General features: G+C 35.6%; 1 protein-coding gene and 1 pseudogene across 1 annotated transcript in view; one reads left to right on the top strand and one right to left on the bottom strand.

Moving 5' to 3' along the window:
- The window catches only part of LOC106876533 (uncharacterized), a 151811-nt gene that overhangs the window by 85844 nt on the left and 48467 nt on the right, over positions 1–17500 (top strand). The gene's annotated exons all lie outside the window — the stretch shown is intronic.
- LOC128247976 (5S ribosomal RNA) lies at positions 10283–10397 on the bottom strand (annotated as a pseudogene).

Here is a 17500-nt window from a genome sequence, read left to right on the forward strand (position 1 = left end):
AATACTTTTTAAAACGCAGACAAATATATAACTAAAATTCCAGGGCTTAGACATAGGGATGAGATACATAAAATATCACTTAGACACCGCTTAGAGACCCCTCAGTACAAGAGAAAATACAAAACCGAAAATAAACACTTCATATACCCCAAGGTGTAAAAAGTTGTGCTGTAAAAACACAATAAAAATTTTGTAAACATGTCACAAAAAATCCGAAATTTCTACAAAACAGCATTCATGGCATTGAAATCACCTTTATGGAATTAAAACACTTTGTCGTGCCTAACGATATCTATATAGGAATATTTCGAGAAACATTCTTAATATTATGAAATAAAACATTCACAATTCCATATTATACCCAAATCAAACTAAGCTGACTCTTTCACAACGGGAAAGATCTTATAATAGGAATAAAAACGTATTCAGTGTATAAATATCAAATTTCCACTTATCTATCTATTTTCACCGCCCACTATTCTTAGGAGGGACGTGAAATCGTGGGGTTCTAGGTCACTGTGGTCCTGGGAATTAAGTGCTCAGGTACCTCTTCCAAAAATGTCCTATTAAAAGCAATCGTCATTTCACTTTCCTGCTGGATTCTAAGTGTGACCAACTGAGACTATGGACATTGTCCAACCATCTCCCTCTTGGTCTACCCTTAAATCTCCTGCAAGTTGGATCGGCTTCAAGAATCAGTTTTGCGATGATTTCCTTCAAGAATCAGTTTTGTGATTATTCTAATCACATGTCTGTAGTAGTAGAATTGCAGGCTCTGAAAATAAAAAAAAAACAAACAAGCAAATAAACTAGGAACACGAAATATACTAATATAATAAGGTTTCCAATGTTATTTTTTGGACGAAACGTTTATGTACAAACATCATCCCTACAAACCATCCCATCAAGTTGTACGTCTATTACAGCACTTTAACATCCATGAATACTTTTATTAGAGTTCGGTACGCATAACAGCTTTTGGTTTATAAATAGTTAATGCAACAACAGAAGTCAAATTATCCCGTTATAACTAGACTTCCTTTATCTCATAAACAATTCACAGCAGCAACTCATACAACTACGGTAACCCAACTACGGCATTTTCACCCAGACATCACCTTTTGAGCTACAAATTTAGAGCTACTACCACCACTGAGAAAACAAGCATTTAGCTTTTCTTGAAACACTTGTTATCACCGCAACGCATTCGTACATCAAAGTGCAAAGCAAAAACAGTTTCACAAAAAACACAATAGAATGAGTTTCACCAAGGAACAGAACCGAGTTTTTTCAGGATCCATCAACATTACAAGTACTAACAGAGATACTACAGTACAAAATGATCATGATGCATCTAAACAAAAATATACCCCCAGAAGACGACATAGAAATTACCATAATTAACACGGACTATAAATAAGTAACCTCATGAAAATGAGAGACAACGTCAAACAACAATACACCAAAACGACACAACCGAAATAAAATTCATCAAACAATTAAACTAGGAAATAAATATTTACACATACCACAGAAGGATAGAAATTTTTTTTAGAACCACTACATTAAGAAATTAACAGCAGTAATTAACAACAGCACTTGCTTCGGCAGTACATACACTAAAATTGGAACAACAGCCACTCGACATCTCTCTCACAATAAAACTTCAAATATATATATATCCACTTTGCATACATACATACATATATACATGCATATATATATATATATATATATATATATATATATATATATATATATATATATATACGTACATACATACCTATATATAACAGACATACATACATATGTATACATATATATATATATATACATATGTGTATATATATATGTACACACCACACACACACACACATATGTATGTGTGCATATATATATATATATATGTGTGTGTGTGTGTGTGTGTGTGTGTGTGTGTGTGTATGTATGTATGTATGTATGTATGTATGTATGTATGTATGTATAAATAAATAAATAAAACTCCAGTACTAAAGAATCTTTTTACAAGACATTTGTCGATCAACAATCAGAACATACAAAGACAGGAATATAAAAATTATGAAAAGCACATCCTCCACCTCGACCGTGAATTTGACACTTTCCTCCAATCAGGCACATAAAAATCAATAGGAAAATCTAGATCGGTTTCAGGTATTCGTTCAGCTTCTTTATTCCTTATGGCTTTTCAAAACTCTTTGAACGTTTCACTGTACCATTTGCTAGTCATGGGAAACCATATTCCAGAAAATCAAGGTAAACGAGGCCTTTGTCATCTCATCAAAAAGCAAACTCTAAATATCTGTGTCGGTCGTTGACTCTTGAAATAGTTAAGCATTGAAATAGCAGTGTGACGCCATTCAGTGGACTGCGCCTTCGTTTCTAGATCGTAAAGGCATACCCGTGTTTCATCATGTTACCAGATCGGAAACAAACGTGTCTTTGTTGGTTTTAAGCGCAATCAGCAGATTATAGAAGACTTCCATCCCTCTATCCTTCAAATCACATGTCAATTGCCGAGGTACCGATTTTGCACACACTTTCCAATACTTAAAGATTTAACCCATCTTTTGAACAACACTTTGGTCATAGGCCACTTGCACAGCAAGCTCGTAGTTGATGGTCTCTCTGTACGTGGTCTATCTCCAATGCTGGTTAGACTTCTTCATCCATTTGTACACATTACTCTCCTCAGTAATGTCATCTTCATAAACAAAACTGTCAAGTGGCCTGCATCCCTCGTTTGCCAAGAACTCAATGATGGCACTTTGCTTCTACTTGGAACCCATTATTTTCTATCTTCAGAGGTCGACTTAGTCTTTTATCCTTTCGGAGTCGACAAAATAAGTACCAGTCATGTACCATTCTTCCCAAACATTTCAGGCTTTGTGCCTATTGTACAAAAGATTATTTCCCTACAATGCAAAAAGAGCAGGAGGACTTGTTATTAAAGAGGAAGAGTTACTCTACCAACACGTGCGCTTTGAACGACCTGTCTCTGATAATAAAAAAGTTTGCCTTACTTTCGAAAAACCTCGTATTATTAGTCGTTGAGCAAATACTTTGTTTTTGTTTTATCACTGAATGATAATGGTTTCAAATTTTGGTACAAGGCCAGCAGCTTTGGGAGAGGGGTTAAGTAGATTACATCGACCCCAATGTTCAACTGGTACTCATTCAACGATCCTGCCAGCTCACCGCCTTTTTATAACTGAATAATAATATCATTTCTACTTTAGGCACAAAGCCTGAAATGTTGGGGGTGGGGCTAGTTGATTACATCGACTGGTACTTATTTCATTGACCCCGAAAGGATGAAAGGCAAAGTCGATCTCGGCGGAATTAGAACTCAGAACGAAAAGACGGATGAAGTACCGCTGAGCATTTTGCCCGGCGTGTTAACGATTCTGCCAGCTCACGTTTTTTTTTTTTCATAATAATAATAGTATCGAAATACAGGCGCAGGCACGGTCGAAAGGTTGACAAGTTCCTTTTATAATGATGTAGTTCTGGGTGTGATCCCGCTTCGTGTCACTTTGAGCTGGTGTTTTTCACTGAGTTTTAGTGTCCCGCCAAGCCTTGAGAATTAAATCAGATACATAGGCGTAAACTGTTTAGAAGCATGTCAGATATCTGCCTGTCCATTTTTGACATATATTGTATCACACAAATACTGCCAGGGAGTTACATTAAAAGTACACATACCTGTAGAGTACTCAGCCTCTTACAGGCCAACAGCAAGATAACAGTTTTTATATACTCACTGCATTAAATACTTTAATAGCAGCTTAACTATTGGATATTTGTTCACGTTCCTGAGTAATTTGTGTGAATAAATCATTCTCTAAAATATGGAAATTATCCAGGTTATTTCGAATGCTTTCAACGAATGTGACATCGAGATCACCCGTAAACGGCTCCTTTCCCCAGAAAAGGAAAGATTTGGCAGCTTTTTCTTGCACGCCCTACCACCTCGAGCCCTTTATCGCAAATAGCTGTTATGTGGTAGGAGAGCGTGCTGGAAATAGCAGCCAAATTTTGAGAGGTGAGATACGTTGAATGCACTCGAAAAAAACCTATAGAAAAAAATTATTCCACACCGAGGTTACGAACGGGTCTTTTACGAAATACTTACAGTATTTTAAAAGTTATTTTCACTTCAAAATATTTTCTAAATATGCCGAAAGAAATTTTGTAATGGTATTCACTTCAAAATAATTTTTAAAAACATTACAATACTGTCTTTTTAAAGAAAGCTAAAATATAAATACTTATTGTAAAAACAACTTACATTTTTGAAATCACATTCACTTAGAAATATTTCTAAATGATTAAAATATTGTGTTTAACAAAAGCGAAAATATAAACATTTACTGTAAAAACAAATTGTATTTTGTCGTTGTCAAGTCACTGTGTCTAATCGAAAAGTAAGAGTTTCTTCCTTTTCAGGATTAAGTTATTTTGGGGATATTTTCCCATTATGCACCATTCTGGGTATTTATACCCCGAAAATCCCTAATATTTCAAAAACCACTTGTCCTATTTACGCGAAACTTATTTTATTCTATTCTGTTCGTATTAACATTTCAGGGGCAACTTAATTCATAGTATTTTCTCATGATGCGCCAGTTTGGTTGAGTAACATTGCAAGCAAGCAAGATTCAAGCTCACTTTTAATGTATTATAGATTCTTTCATCAATACTTCAAGGAACAAGGTGAGGACTATACTTCACTTAAGAAATCTAATGAGATAGAAATATGTCTGCAGTTGTCTCCCTTACTTGTCAAAATAAGTAAAATGATATTGATCTTTGATATATATAATTTTCTCTCACTGCATAATTTTTCTCATCAAATCGTTTTATTTTCTTCTGCATTAAATTCTAACACCAATTATGCATATACATATGTTTGTGTATACGTGTGTGTGTGTGTGTGGGCGTGTACATATATACATACATATTCTTCTTTTATTTGTCTCAGTCATTAAACTGCGGCTATATTGGGGCACCACCTTGAGAAAAATATGGAACACTTCACGAATTTGCCTGTCATCCTTGCGCAGGACCAGTTTTAGTATATGTATATATATAATATATTATTTTTATATTATATCATATTATATTATATTATATATATATATATATACACGTGCGTGAATCGTGTAAAAGACAATAAGTCAGGGAAAAGATGCCCTCGTATATCTGTCAATAGAGTGGGAATATTTTCCGAAATATATAGTATTATATAATCACCACGGCTGATCTCACCAATCAGTTTCACGCAAGGAAATCGATGGAGTGTTAGGTAACAATCTGATTATATAATCTTACGCTCATCAGAGTTAGCTGATGTGGAAGGGAATAATGGCGAGCAGTCATATATATATATATATATATAATTTAGAGGAAAACCTCCATCGTTTTTTCTTTATTGAATTAATTAATAGACGTTTTTCTCTAAATTATATATATATATATATATATATATATATATATATATATATATATATATATATAGATAGATGTATATGTATATATATATATTATATTGTAAAATTTGATTTAGAATTGCTAAATTGAATTTTTCCCAGTAAGTTTTGGATTAATATTCCATATTATTATTATTATTATTATTATTATTATTATATATATATATATATATATATATATATATATATATATATATATATATATATACGTTTATCAATTCATTTTGCAAGATTCTGATGTGAAATCGTGTGTTGAAACAGACGTTGTATTTAGGGATGGTCATTAAACTCATGTCCATTGTCCGGAAATATTTCGTCACACATCTGTGACCTCTTCAGCAACACTTTTCGTTTTCGTCTGTTCTTGGTCCACTTACTCCATTCTGTTATTCTAAAATGTGTATCCATCTCTTGAAATGCGTTTTTGTCCTTGTTTATTTGTTTGTTTGTGTGTGGATGTGTGTGTGTGTGTGTGTGTGTGTGTGTGTGTGTGTGTGTGTGTGTGTGTGTGTGTGTGCGTGCGCATGCGTGTGTGTGTATATGTTTGTTTGTGTGTCATAGTTTTTAGCAGTAGTGTGGCCTTCTTCTCAGCCTCATCCTCTCACCCCATTGTGCTGCTGCTGTCCTAAGATCCGAAAAAAAAATTGGTACAGTTCCTGTATTTCTCTGTATATATGTGTTGGCCCACGATGTTGGCATCGTGGTAGTTGTTGTTATTGCCATCGTTGGCACCGCCGCCGCTCCTTACCGTGTTACTTGTGCTGTTGACATTATATATATATATATATATATATATATATATATATATATATATATATAAACAAATAATAAATGAGTATATGCATATATACGTACAGGTATGTGCATACCTACGTCTACCTGTATATATAGGTGCATATCTGGGTACAGGACATTGCAAACAAAACGTAGACAAGAAAATAATAACAACCAGAGTACAGAAAACACACAGGCCACATAGAGAACATTTTCCTTCATCAGCTACCGCCGTTTTAACACCGGCGTTTCGAAGAGTTGGGCAGGACGCATCGTTAAAACGGCTCTTCATATATATATATATATATATATATATATATATATATATATATATATATATAATACAAAGAATATATATACATGTATACACACATATATGTACATACTTACATCTACATGTGTATATATATGCATATCAGGGTACAGGACGTTAGAACAATGAACTACAGACAACGAAACGAACACATAGGAAAACGGAAAGCCACTTGGAATATTCCTTCATCAGCTGTCTCTATTCTAACCTGACGTTTCGAAGATAAGACAGAACGTACTCTAGAATAGTCTCTTCCTGAATAGTGGATCAACCCACTACACAGAAGATTCCAAGGTGGCAAACACAAACCAAGACAGGAAAAATTGGACAGTGAAAACAACATTCAAAAGCCGTACGGCCAAACGCGAATCTGAGGTAGAACGCTAGTAGTTCGTCTTGCCTTCACAGCGGCTGGAGTGTATATATATATATATATATATATATATATATATATATATATATATATATATATATATATATATATATATATATATATATATATATATGTGTGTATATATATATATATATATATATATATATATATATATATATATATATATATATATATGGTGGTTGTCTACTCCTTAAACAGAGTTTGACCACCTCCTGCACCTACACCTTAGCCCTTTCATCGCGTCTGATGTGGCTTTTTAAACCAGACAGTGTTTTGAAAAAACACTCACACAGATTGCACCTCTGATTTGCACTACCGATACCTGCAAGTAAGTTCTGCTCATTGTGGATCCTAACATGTCTTTTAAGACCCCCATTGGATTTGCAAACCCTCTGGCACACACCACATTCAAACGTGTGCACAGACATATAATCAGAATAGCTGATTATATATATATATATATATATATATATATATATATATATATATATATATATATATATATATATATATATATATATATATATATATATATATATATATATATATATATATATATATATATATATATATATATATATATATATATTTATATATATATATATATATATATATATATATATATATATATATATATATATATATATATATATATATATATATATATATGTATATATAAGGCGCAGGAGTGGCTGTGTGGTAAGTAGCTTGCTTACCAACCACATGGTTCCAGGTTCAGAGCCACTGCGTGGCGCCTAGGGCAAGTGTCTTCTACTATAGCCTCGGGCCGACCAAAGCCTTGTGAGTGGATTTGGTAGACGGAAACTGAAAGAAGCCCGTCGTATATATGTATATATATATATATATATATATATATATATATATACACACATATATATATATATATATATATATATATATATATATATATATATATGTGCGTGTATATGTTTGTGTGTCTGTGTTTGTCCCCCCAGCATCGCTTCACAACCGATGCTGGTGTGTTTACGTCTCCGTAACTTAGCGGTTCGGCAAAAGAGACGATAGAATAAGTACTAGGCTTCCAACGAATAAGTCTTGAGGTCGATTTGCTCGACTAGAGGCAGTGCTCCAGCATGGCCGCAGTCAAATGACTGAAACAAGTAAAAGAGTAAAGATATATATATATATATATATATATATATGTATATATATATATATAGAGAGAGAGATAAAGAGACACTACTATAGATTTCAACTAAGCAAGTTACTACTAGAACCTTCCAATCATTCTACTTACCATACTGATTAACAGATTAGAAACTTGTTTGTTTTCTTCTGTCGCAGTAAACAAAAATAGTGTTTCTATTTCTGTGTTTCCCAACCATTGGCAACAATTAATCCAAACTGCCTTAATTGCCCTACCTTTATTGCATGTGTTCTTATTCATATATCTGTATGTGTGGGGGTGTGTGTCCATGAGTCAGTTTTTGTATAATTAGATAATTAGGAATATATGCTTGTAGTTGCATTCAAAGCAACAATATTGGGAAGTAGATACCTTAACACATTATTGTTTCTTTTTTTTTGTTTTCTTTAATTTTAGGTGCACATGTAGCTCTGTGGTAAGAAGTTTGCTTCTCGACAACATGGTTCCAGGTTCAGTCCCACTGCTTGGTACATTAGGCAAATGTCTTCTACTTTAGCCCCGGGCCGACCAAATCCTTCTAAGTTGATTTCGTAGACGGAAACTGAAAGAAGCCCGTCGTATATATATATATATATATATATATATATATATATATATATATAAATACATACACATACATATATATATATACATATACATATATGGAACGAGAGAGAGAGAGAGAGATGTGTGTATGTGTGTGTGTGTATGTGTGTGTGTATGTGTGTGTATATGTGTGTGTGTGAGTGTTTGTCCACCACCCCCACCGCTTGACAACCGGTGTTGATATGTTTAGTTCCCCGTAGCCTGGCGGTTCGGCATAAGACACCGACAGAATAAGTGCAAGGCTTAAAAACAAATTATAAAAAAGTATTGGGGTCGATCCATCCGAGTAAAAGTCCTTCAAGGCGGTGCCTCAGCATGGCTGCCACCTAATGACTAGACGGAGTATCAGAGATATGTTAGTATTTTCTAATTTCCAAGGCGGCGAGCTGGCAGAAACATTAGCACGCCGGGCGAAATGCTTCGCGTATTTCGTCTGCCGTTACGTTCTGAGTTCAAATTCCGCCGAGGTCGACTATGCCTTTCATCCTTTTGGGGTCGATAAATTAAGTACCAGTTACGCACTGGGGTCGATGTAATCGAATTAACCCCTTTGTCTGTCCTTGTTTGTCCCCTCTATGTTTAGCCCCTTGCGGGCAATAAAGAAATAAGAAACATTAGCACGCCGTGCGAAATACTTAGCGGTATTTCGTCTGTCTTTACGTTCTGAGTTCAAATTCCGCAGAGGTCGACTCTGCCTTTTATCTTTTGGGGGTCGATAAATTAAGTACGAGTTGCATACAGAGGTCAATCTAATCGACTGGTCCCCTCCCCCAAAATTCCGGGCTTTGTGCCTAGAGGAGAAACGAATATTGTCTAATTTCTTGAATTTAAAATTGTTCTCAATTGTATGTTAAATACACTTATGGACCACATATGAAGTATTCGTTTTGGTTCTTGTGAAACTCTTTGCCATAAACACATACGCATACGTATGTGTGTGTGTGAAAGAAACAGTGTGTGTGCATTCATAGTCGCGCATATATATGCAATGTATATATGTACAAGGGGACACTGTAAAGTTCCTGGCTGTGGGCAAAAGAAAATTAATTAAAATGAATTAAAATTAAAATATATAGGAAAGTTAGTCTGGTTTCTGACAGCATGACGATAATTCGGTCAGGTTTCCGTCTTATCAGATCTTATCGTCTTTCATCTTTTACCTGTTTCAGGCATTAGACTGCGGCCATGCTGGAGCACCACCTTGAAGAAATTTTTTAGTCGAATGAATCGATCCCAGTACTATTTTTGTTTAAAAGCCTAGTACTTATTCTATCAATCCCTTAGGCCGAACCGCTACATTACGGGGACATAAACACACTAACACCGGATGTCAAGCGGTTTGGGGGGGGGGTGACAAACACTGACACATAGATATATATGTATAAGTTCGGCGTTTTTTCAGTTTACCAAATCCATTCACAAGGCTTTGATCTGGCCGAAGTCACAAGGTGCCACGCAGTGGGACTGAACCCGGAACCTTCTTATTACACATCCACGTCTGCACCTAAAATGTGAGATGCTTACAGTATCTAGGCCTACTAATTGGTCATCTAAATGCTCACTAGGCTCGACGTTGCTTAACTTCGGTGATCGGACGAGAACCGGTGCTCTCAGCGTGATATGGCCGTAAGCGATTACCAACCTGCCTTTTAGCGCTTTTATTCTAATAGACAACTAAACACAACCTTTTTTTAGTAACTGCAAAGTTAGTTTGAAACTTAAGTTGTGGGCAAAAGGGGTGAAAAAAAAAAGAGAAACCACAATAAAAATTGTGAGATAGGCGCAGGCGTAGCTGTGTAGTAAGAAGCTTGCTTCCCAACTACATGGTTTAGCGTACAGTCCCAGTGCGTGGCACCTTGGGCAAGTGTCTTCAACTATAGCCTCGGGTTGACTAAGGCCTTGTGAGTGGATTTGGTAGACGGAAACTGAAAGAAGCCCGTCGTATATATATATATATGTATGTATATATATATATATGTGTGTGTATATGTTTGTGTGTTTGTGTTTGTCCCACCAACATCGCTTGACAACCGATGCTGGTGTGCTTACGTCCCCGTAAGTTAGCTGTTCGGCCAAAGAGACCGATAGAATAAGTACTAGGCTTACAAAGAATAAGTCCTGGGGTTGATTTGCTCGACTAAAGGCGGTGCTCCAGCATGGCCACAGTCAAATGATTGAAACAAGTAAAAGAGAGAGAGTAATATATATATATATATATATATATATATATATATATATATATATATATATATGAGTAAAAATAAATACAAAAAGAGGGTTTTGTATGATCGTGTATAGAGGAATATATTATTTTATTTAAAAGAGTTCCAACTCTGTCTGTTTTTTATATATACAGGGGTTGGACAAAATAATGGAAACACCTAACGTCATAGCATCATAATTTTGAAATATCTATAAAACCGTCAAAAGCTGTTTATTTTTATGTTTTTTATTTATTATTAGTGTTGCTTATTATGTTTTGCTAAATTTGCTGTTTCTTTTCAGATATCATCAGAAAAAGGTAATTAAAATTATTTAAAATGACAGATCTATTAGACTTTTAAATAGATCAAATTGTTGGTGCTCGTATGGTAGGCGCTAGCGTAACGAAAACAGCCGATATGTTTGGTGTATCAAGATGTACTGTCTTGAAAGTATTGACAGCCTTTGAGAAAGAAGGAAAAACTTCCTCGTCGAAACAAAACTCTGGAAGAAAACCAAAACTTTCAGGTAGGGACCGTCGGACTCTTACGCGAATTGTTAGAAAGGATCATAAAAGTACAGCTCCCAAAATTAATGCAGAGTTTAATGACCACCTCGAGAACCCAGTTTTCCCCCAAAACTGTTTGCTGGGAGCCGAATTTCACGGGAGAGCTGCAATCAGAAAACCACTACTTTTAAAAACAAACGTTGCAAAGCGTTTAGAGTGAAATAAAAACCTATATAATTGGTCCTTAGAGCAGTGGAAGAATGTTATTTTCTCGGATGAGTGATCCTTTACCTTATTTCCGACCACCGGCTGAGTATACGTGTGGAGACAACCAAAAGAAGCATTTGACTTAGACTGCCTTCTTCCAACTGTTAAACATGGAAGAGGATGTGTGATGATATATCTTGGAAATCCACCGACCCAATGGTTTCCCTTCATGGCAGAATTAATAGTCAAGACTATTTAAGCATTTTGTCTGATCAGACTCATCCTATGGTTGTGGAACTGTTTCCGGAGGGAAACGCAATCTTTCAGGATGATAATGCACCAATTCATACAGCTAAAGTTGTTACTGAATGGCACGAGGAACATACTAGTGACGTTGAACATCTTATCTGGCCACCACAGTCCCCAGATCTCAATGTTATTGAACATTTATGGTGCATTTTAGAAAAACAAGGAGCAAATATCCTCCACCTCCAAGAACTGGAGACTGTTTTAGCTGAAGAATGGACTAAAAATTCCTTAGGAAACAATTCAAACTTTGTACGAGTCCATACCTCGTAGAATTTAAGCTGTAACTATTGCCAAAGGCAATTTGTTTGAAATTTTAAGGCGTCTCCGTTATTTTGTCCAACCTCTCTTTATGTGTGTGTGTGTGTGTGTGTGTGTGTGTGTGTGTGTGTGTGTGTTTGTGTGTGTGTGTGTGTGTGTGTGTGTGTGTTTGTGTGTGTGTGTGTGTGTTAAACAAAATGAGACAACAAAGCCAAGGCTGTGTGGAGTTTTCAGGACATTTATAAAGAGAAAATTAATCTTACAGCTGTTTCTGAGATATTAAGCATATCCCTTCATCAGAGACGATGTGAGATGGTTAAACAGAGGGAAATATTAGAGTTCAAAATAGGAGTTATTTTGGACAAGGAAGCATATAAGGAGTATATAGGGAAATAGGAGGATGAATGTAGAAATAAAAATAAAAATGTATAAAGATGTTATAGTTGCAGTTCCATTATCCAAGGAAGTGGTGTGTAGAAGTGGTATAAATGCTTTCTGCCCGTGGTATGTAAATTCCAATAGGAGTCCATATTTTGTCATCACACATGGAAAGTGTGGAGATGTAGATTCCATGTGCTGTTCATTCAAAGGGGTTTTGTGGTGTGAATGAAAATTTGAGAATGCAGTGTTAATTTCAAGTGGATAGAGATGGGAGAAGATATGTGTATGTTAAAATGAAGAGAGAGGTCAAAGGAAAAGGTGAGAAAAGAAGAAGGAAAGAAAGAGGAAGAGAAAATGAAAAAGTGTAAGGAAGTGAGAAAAAAGAAAAAAAAAGAAAAAGAAGTGTTATTTAGATATTAAGAGGGGGATAGGAGTAGGGGGGTAAGAAGAGATAAAAATGTAAGTAATGAATATGTTAGAAAGGTATTTAGGGATAGGTACAGAAAAAGGTATCGGAGTGTGTGTGTGGGGGGTTCTAAAGTGAGTAGTAAACCACAAAACGGAAGGGAAGAATACTAAGAACGGTCAAGTTTCTATAAATAGACTTATATGTTTATTCTATTGGCTAATGTGATGGTGTGGGGAGAGGAATCAGAGAGAAAGAAAGCAAGAGGTGTATATCGATACCTACATGCACACATGTACTTATATGTGTGTGTGTGTGTGTGTGTGTATGTATGCATTATTATATAGGCGTGCGTACTTTCATATTTAGACCCGTACGCATGCACGCATATATATATATATATATATATATATATATATATATACACATAGACACACATATACATACACACATATACATACATATATACACATATACATATACACGTAGGCATGCATGCACACACATGCACACAAGCATACATATACATACATACATACATATATATATATATATATATATATATATATATATATATATATATATATATATATATATAAAACTTACTGTATAAAGGTTAACGCGTGCGTTCTGTCGTGATACAAACAATATATGAGTATATGCATATATATGTACATGTATGTATATACCTTCATCCACATGTACATATAGATACATAACTGGGTACATGACGTGGCAAAAGAACATGGACAAAATGGTAAACAAGGTGCAACAAACAAGCAGGCCATATATATATATATATATATATATATATATATATATATATATATATATATATATATATATATATATATATATATATATATATATATATATTCCCAAACAAGTCCGCTAGTCTATATAATTAATAAAACAGTCATAATTTTTTTTAATAACATGGTCACAATTGCAGCATAAATAAGACTGGTCACTGTGAAGGTGGTATGTTAAAACAAGATTGTAAACATCATCCGGAATCGATAAAATAAAATATCAGCCTCTTAATGGGATCGTTGTAATTGACAAACGTCCCTCCAATATGCTGGCCTCAAAGTATGTTTGGAAGTGAGGCAACTATTTTCTCACAGTCTAAATTACGATAACAATTGAAAACAATAGCCAATACTTGAAAGTATTTATATAATGCACCTTATTGAATGTGTGAAATATAACGAGATTTATGTAGGCTGTACAAGAGACACGTTATATTTACACGTTTTGATATCGGTTCTCAAACAATGTCAAATACAGTTCCCCACGAAATTTTGGGGAGACTCCTTTTTGTGAACTTTCGATAAATTAAAATATGTTAGTGACATTTCAATTCTGAAGGCAAATTCACTTCAGTTACCGTGGAGAAAAATTCCATCTTATGGTAAAAGGTGTAAAAAAACGTCATATTTGTCCAGTGCTTCCTCCTGTCGGATACCCCAGACGCTGCGTTTCAAGCTATTTAGTCGTTATCAAGAGGAAATACCGAAGAGAGGTAACTCTGGCTAGATTTAAAGCCATAGCTTTAACTAAAACACAGTCAACAACATTTACTGAGATGCTCTATTAGACCGCCAGGTCGGAAGAAATTTATCAGTATCAGCGCCAAGCAGTATTTAGGTATAAGCAAACTTTAGGTTAGTCAAAATATGTTTGTAACATATTTTAACTGCTAAGGACAAATTCACTGTAGTTACTGTGAAGAAGATATTCTCTCTTATGGTAAAAGTTGTAAAAACACCATATCTGTCCAGTCCAGTGCTGCCCTCTGTCGTCATCAATTAATGAGAGAACAAAATATAGTTTTCATCCCCATAACTCTATTTCTCCGCTATGATGTTGACATGTTATATTTTTACACGTTAGGGCAGCGGTTGTAAAACTGGCAAAATATCAACCCCCATCTTTCCCTTTATTATTCAATCCTTCTTCGCCCACTATTCCTGCTATGAACATAGGGGTAGACTCGAGGCTCCTCCTCCATAAGATCGTATCAGAAGCAACCCTAATTTAACTTTCCGGCTGGACTTCCAAGCGTGACCAGTGGAGACTATTGATATTACCCAATCAACTCGTGTTTTGCCTAACCCTAAGTGTCCCGCCGGTTGGTTCGCACGAAAAATCTTTCTCGATATTCTTTCCTGCAATATTCTGATCTCAGAGGTCGGCGAGCTGGAAGAATCGTTAACATGCTGGACGAAATGCTTAGAGGTATTTTGTCTATCGCTATGTTCTGAGTTCAAATTTCGCTGAAGCCGACTTTGCCTGCCATCCTTTTGGGGTCGATAAAAAAAGTACCAGTTGAACACTGGGGTCGAGGTAATCGACTTAACCTCTCTTCAGAATTTGCAGGCCTTGTGTCAAAATTTGAAACTAATATTCTGATCACAGATTCGTAGTACCGGAACTAAGTCCTCACAACGCGAAGCAATAGCGGCTCGATCTGAAGAGACTCTTTGATCTCCGAGCTACGCACCCTGTCTACCCCATTTTATTCATTTATATCTATGATAGTACTGTTTCTGTCATTTCCCGACATTCAGGACCATAGATGAGGACAGGCACAAAAGCCGAATTGAAAATAGCGAGTTCAGCTTTCTTACCAGCCTCTCTTCTTCCGAGGATCGAACGCTGGAGTTGGCTCGTTACTGAGTCAGTACCTGCTATTCTAGCATCTAATTCAACCTCCTGCTTCCCATCACTCTTGAATACGGGGTTGAGATACTTGAAATTTATTATTGAGTTTATAAAAGATTCTATGCCCTGACTCAACCCCAAATACGAGGCTTTGTATCTGTTTTACAAACTAATATAATTTTTTAATCGTCAAGGGTGTGGAGCTGGCAGAATCGTTTGCACGCCGGGCAAAATGCTTAGTATTTCGTCCGTCTTTACCTTCTGAGTTCAAATTCGGGCGAGGTCGAATTTGCCTGTCATCCTTTCGGGGGTCGATAAATTAAGTACCAGTTGAATACTGGGGTCAATTACATTGACCCCAATGCGTAATTGGTACTTAATTTATCAACCCCGACAAGATGAAAGGCAAATTCGACCAAGCGGGATTTGAACTCAGAATGTAACGGCAGACGAAATACCGCTAAGCATTTCGCCCGGCGTGCTAACGTTTCTGCCAGCTCGCTGCCTTAATCTTGGTATTTATTGCAAGAAACAGATAGGTTTCTTTCTCTAACATTTTTACATAGTTCAACTTATATAAGGTAATGTGGGAAAAACAAAATAGGAATTTTGAAAGAAGTTTCTGTAAAACTTGTTTTTAAACCGTGAATGGTTATGGGATCCACCTAAATATAAAATAAACAAAGGGGTCCATAGATATAAAAAAAATGGCTGAGAAACCCTGGTCTACATTACACAATGCGTCTTCTCCGTATGACCCATGAGGGTCCATAGATTTTTGGGGGTCTATGCAACAAGATAGTGAATTGGAGATTCGCAATAGTATTTGAAGGGCCCCTGAAAAATTTTGCTTTATATGTATGTATTGGTATGTATTGCAAGAAATAGCTAGGCTTCTTTCTTTAACATTTTACATAGTTCAACCTACATAAGTTAATGTGTGAAAAGCAAAATAGGAATTTTGAAAGAAGTTATAAAACTAGTTTTTAAACATCAAATGGCTATGGGGATCTACCAGAATAACATAAACAAAGGGGTTTACAGATAAAAAAAAACAGCTGAGAAACTCTGGTCTACATTATACAATGCGTCCTTTCTGTTTTTCGAAGACAGCTGACATGATTTGCGATAGAATACTTAGCAGGTATTTATCTCAAGTCGTGTGACTGACCGCATGGTCTCCTGCTGCGTTTTTGTAAAGACAATGAGATGTGATTTCAGGGTGATTTGTCCAAGTCTAGCCCTAAAAGGCGTGTCCCTTTTTCCAATATTTTTCTACAAATTTCCTCCAGTCATCACTCTCATTACACCAGGAGAGAGAGAGAGAGAGAGAGAGAGAGAGGGGAGAGAGAGAGAGAGAGAGAGAGAGAGAGAGAGAGAGAGAGTGTGTGTGTGTGTGTGTGTGTGTGTGTGTTCCTTATACATTCGAAAGCTGAGTTGCCGATTTTGATGCATGGGATGTCAAAAAATTCATTAATCTTTCGGCTACCAAATAAACTTTACTTTCATTTACTTATTTTCTACGTTATCTCATCAATCATCTATACTTATTTGAAAGACACTGCTCTACATCGACCAAGTTTCATTAAAAGTGAAAATAGTTTCACACTTTCAATTTGAACAAAAGTTACAAAGTATTGCGTTACGAGAGTAATGATGTGTGAATAATGAAAGTACTGTTTCTCCGAATTAGCCACTCATTAAAAGACATCCATTTCTCTATATGTTATGAGAAAATACGGTTACTCACACTCTCGCTCTCTCACAAGCACAAGCACACATAGATACAAAAAAGAT

Source organism: Octopus bimaculoides, chromosome 5, assembly GCF_046866305.1.
Source record: "Octopus bimaculoides isolate indiv1 chromosome 5, ASM4686630v1, whole genome shotgun sequence".
Classification (NCBI taxonomy): Eukaryota; Metazoa; Mollusca; class Cephalopoda; order Octopoda; family Octopodidae; genus Octopus; species Octopus bimaculoides.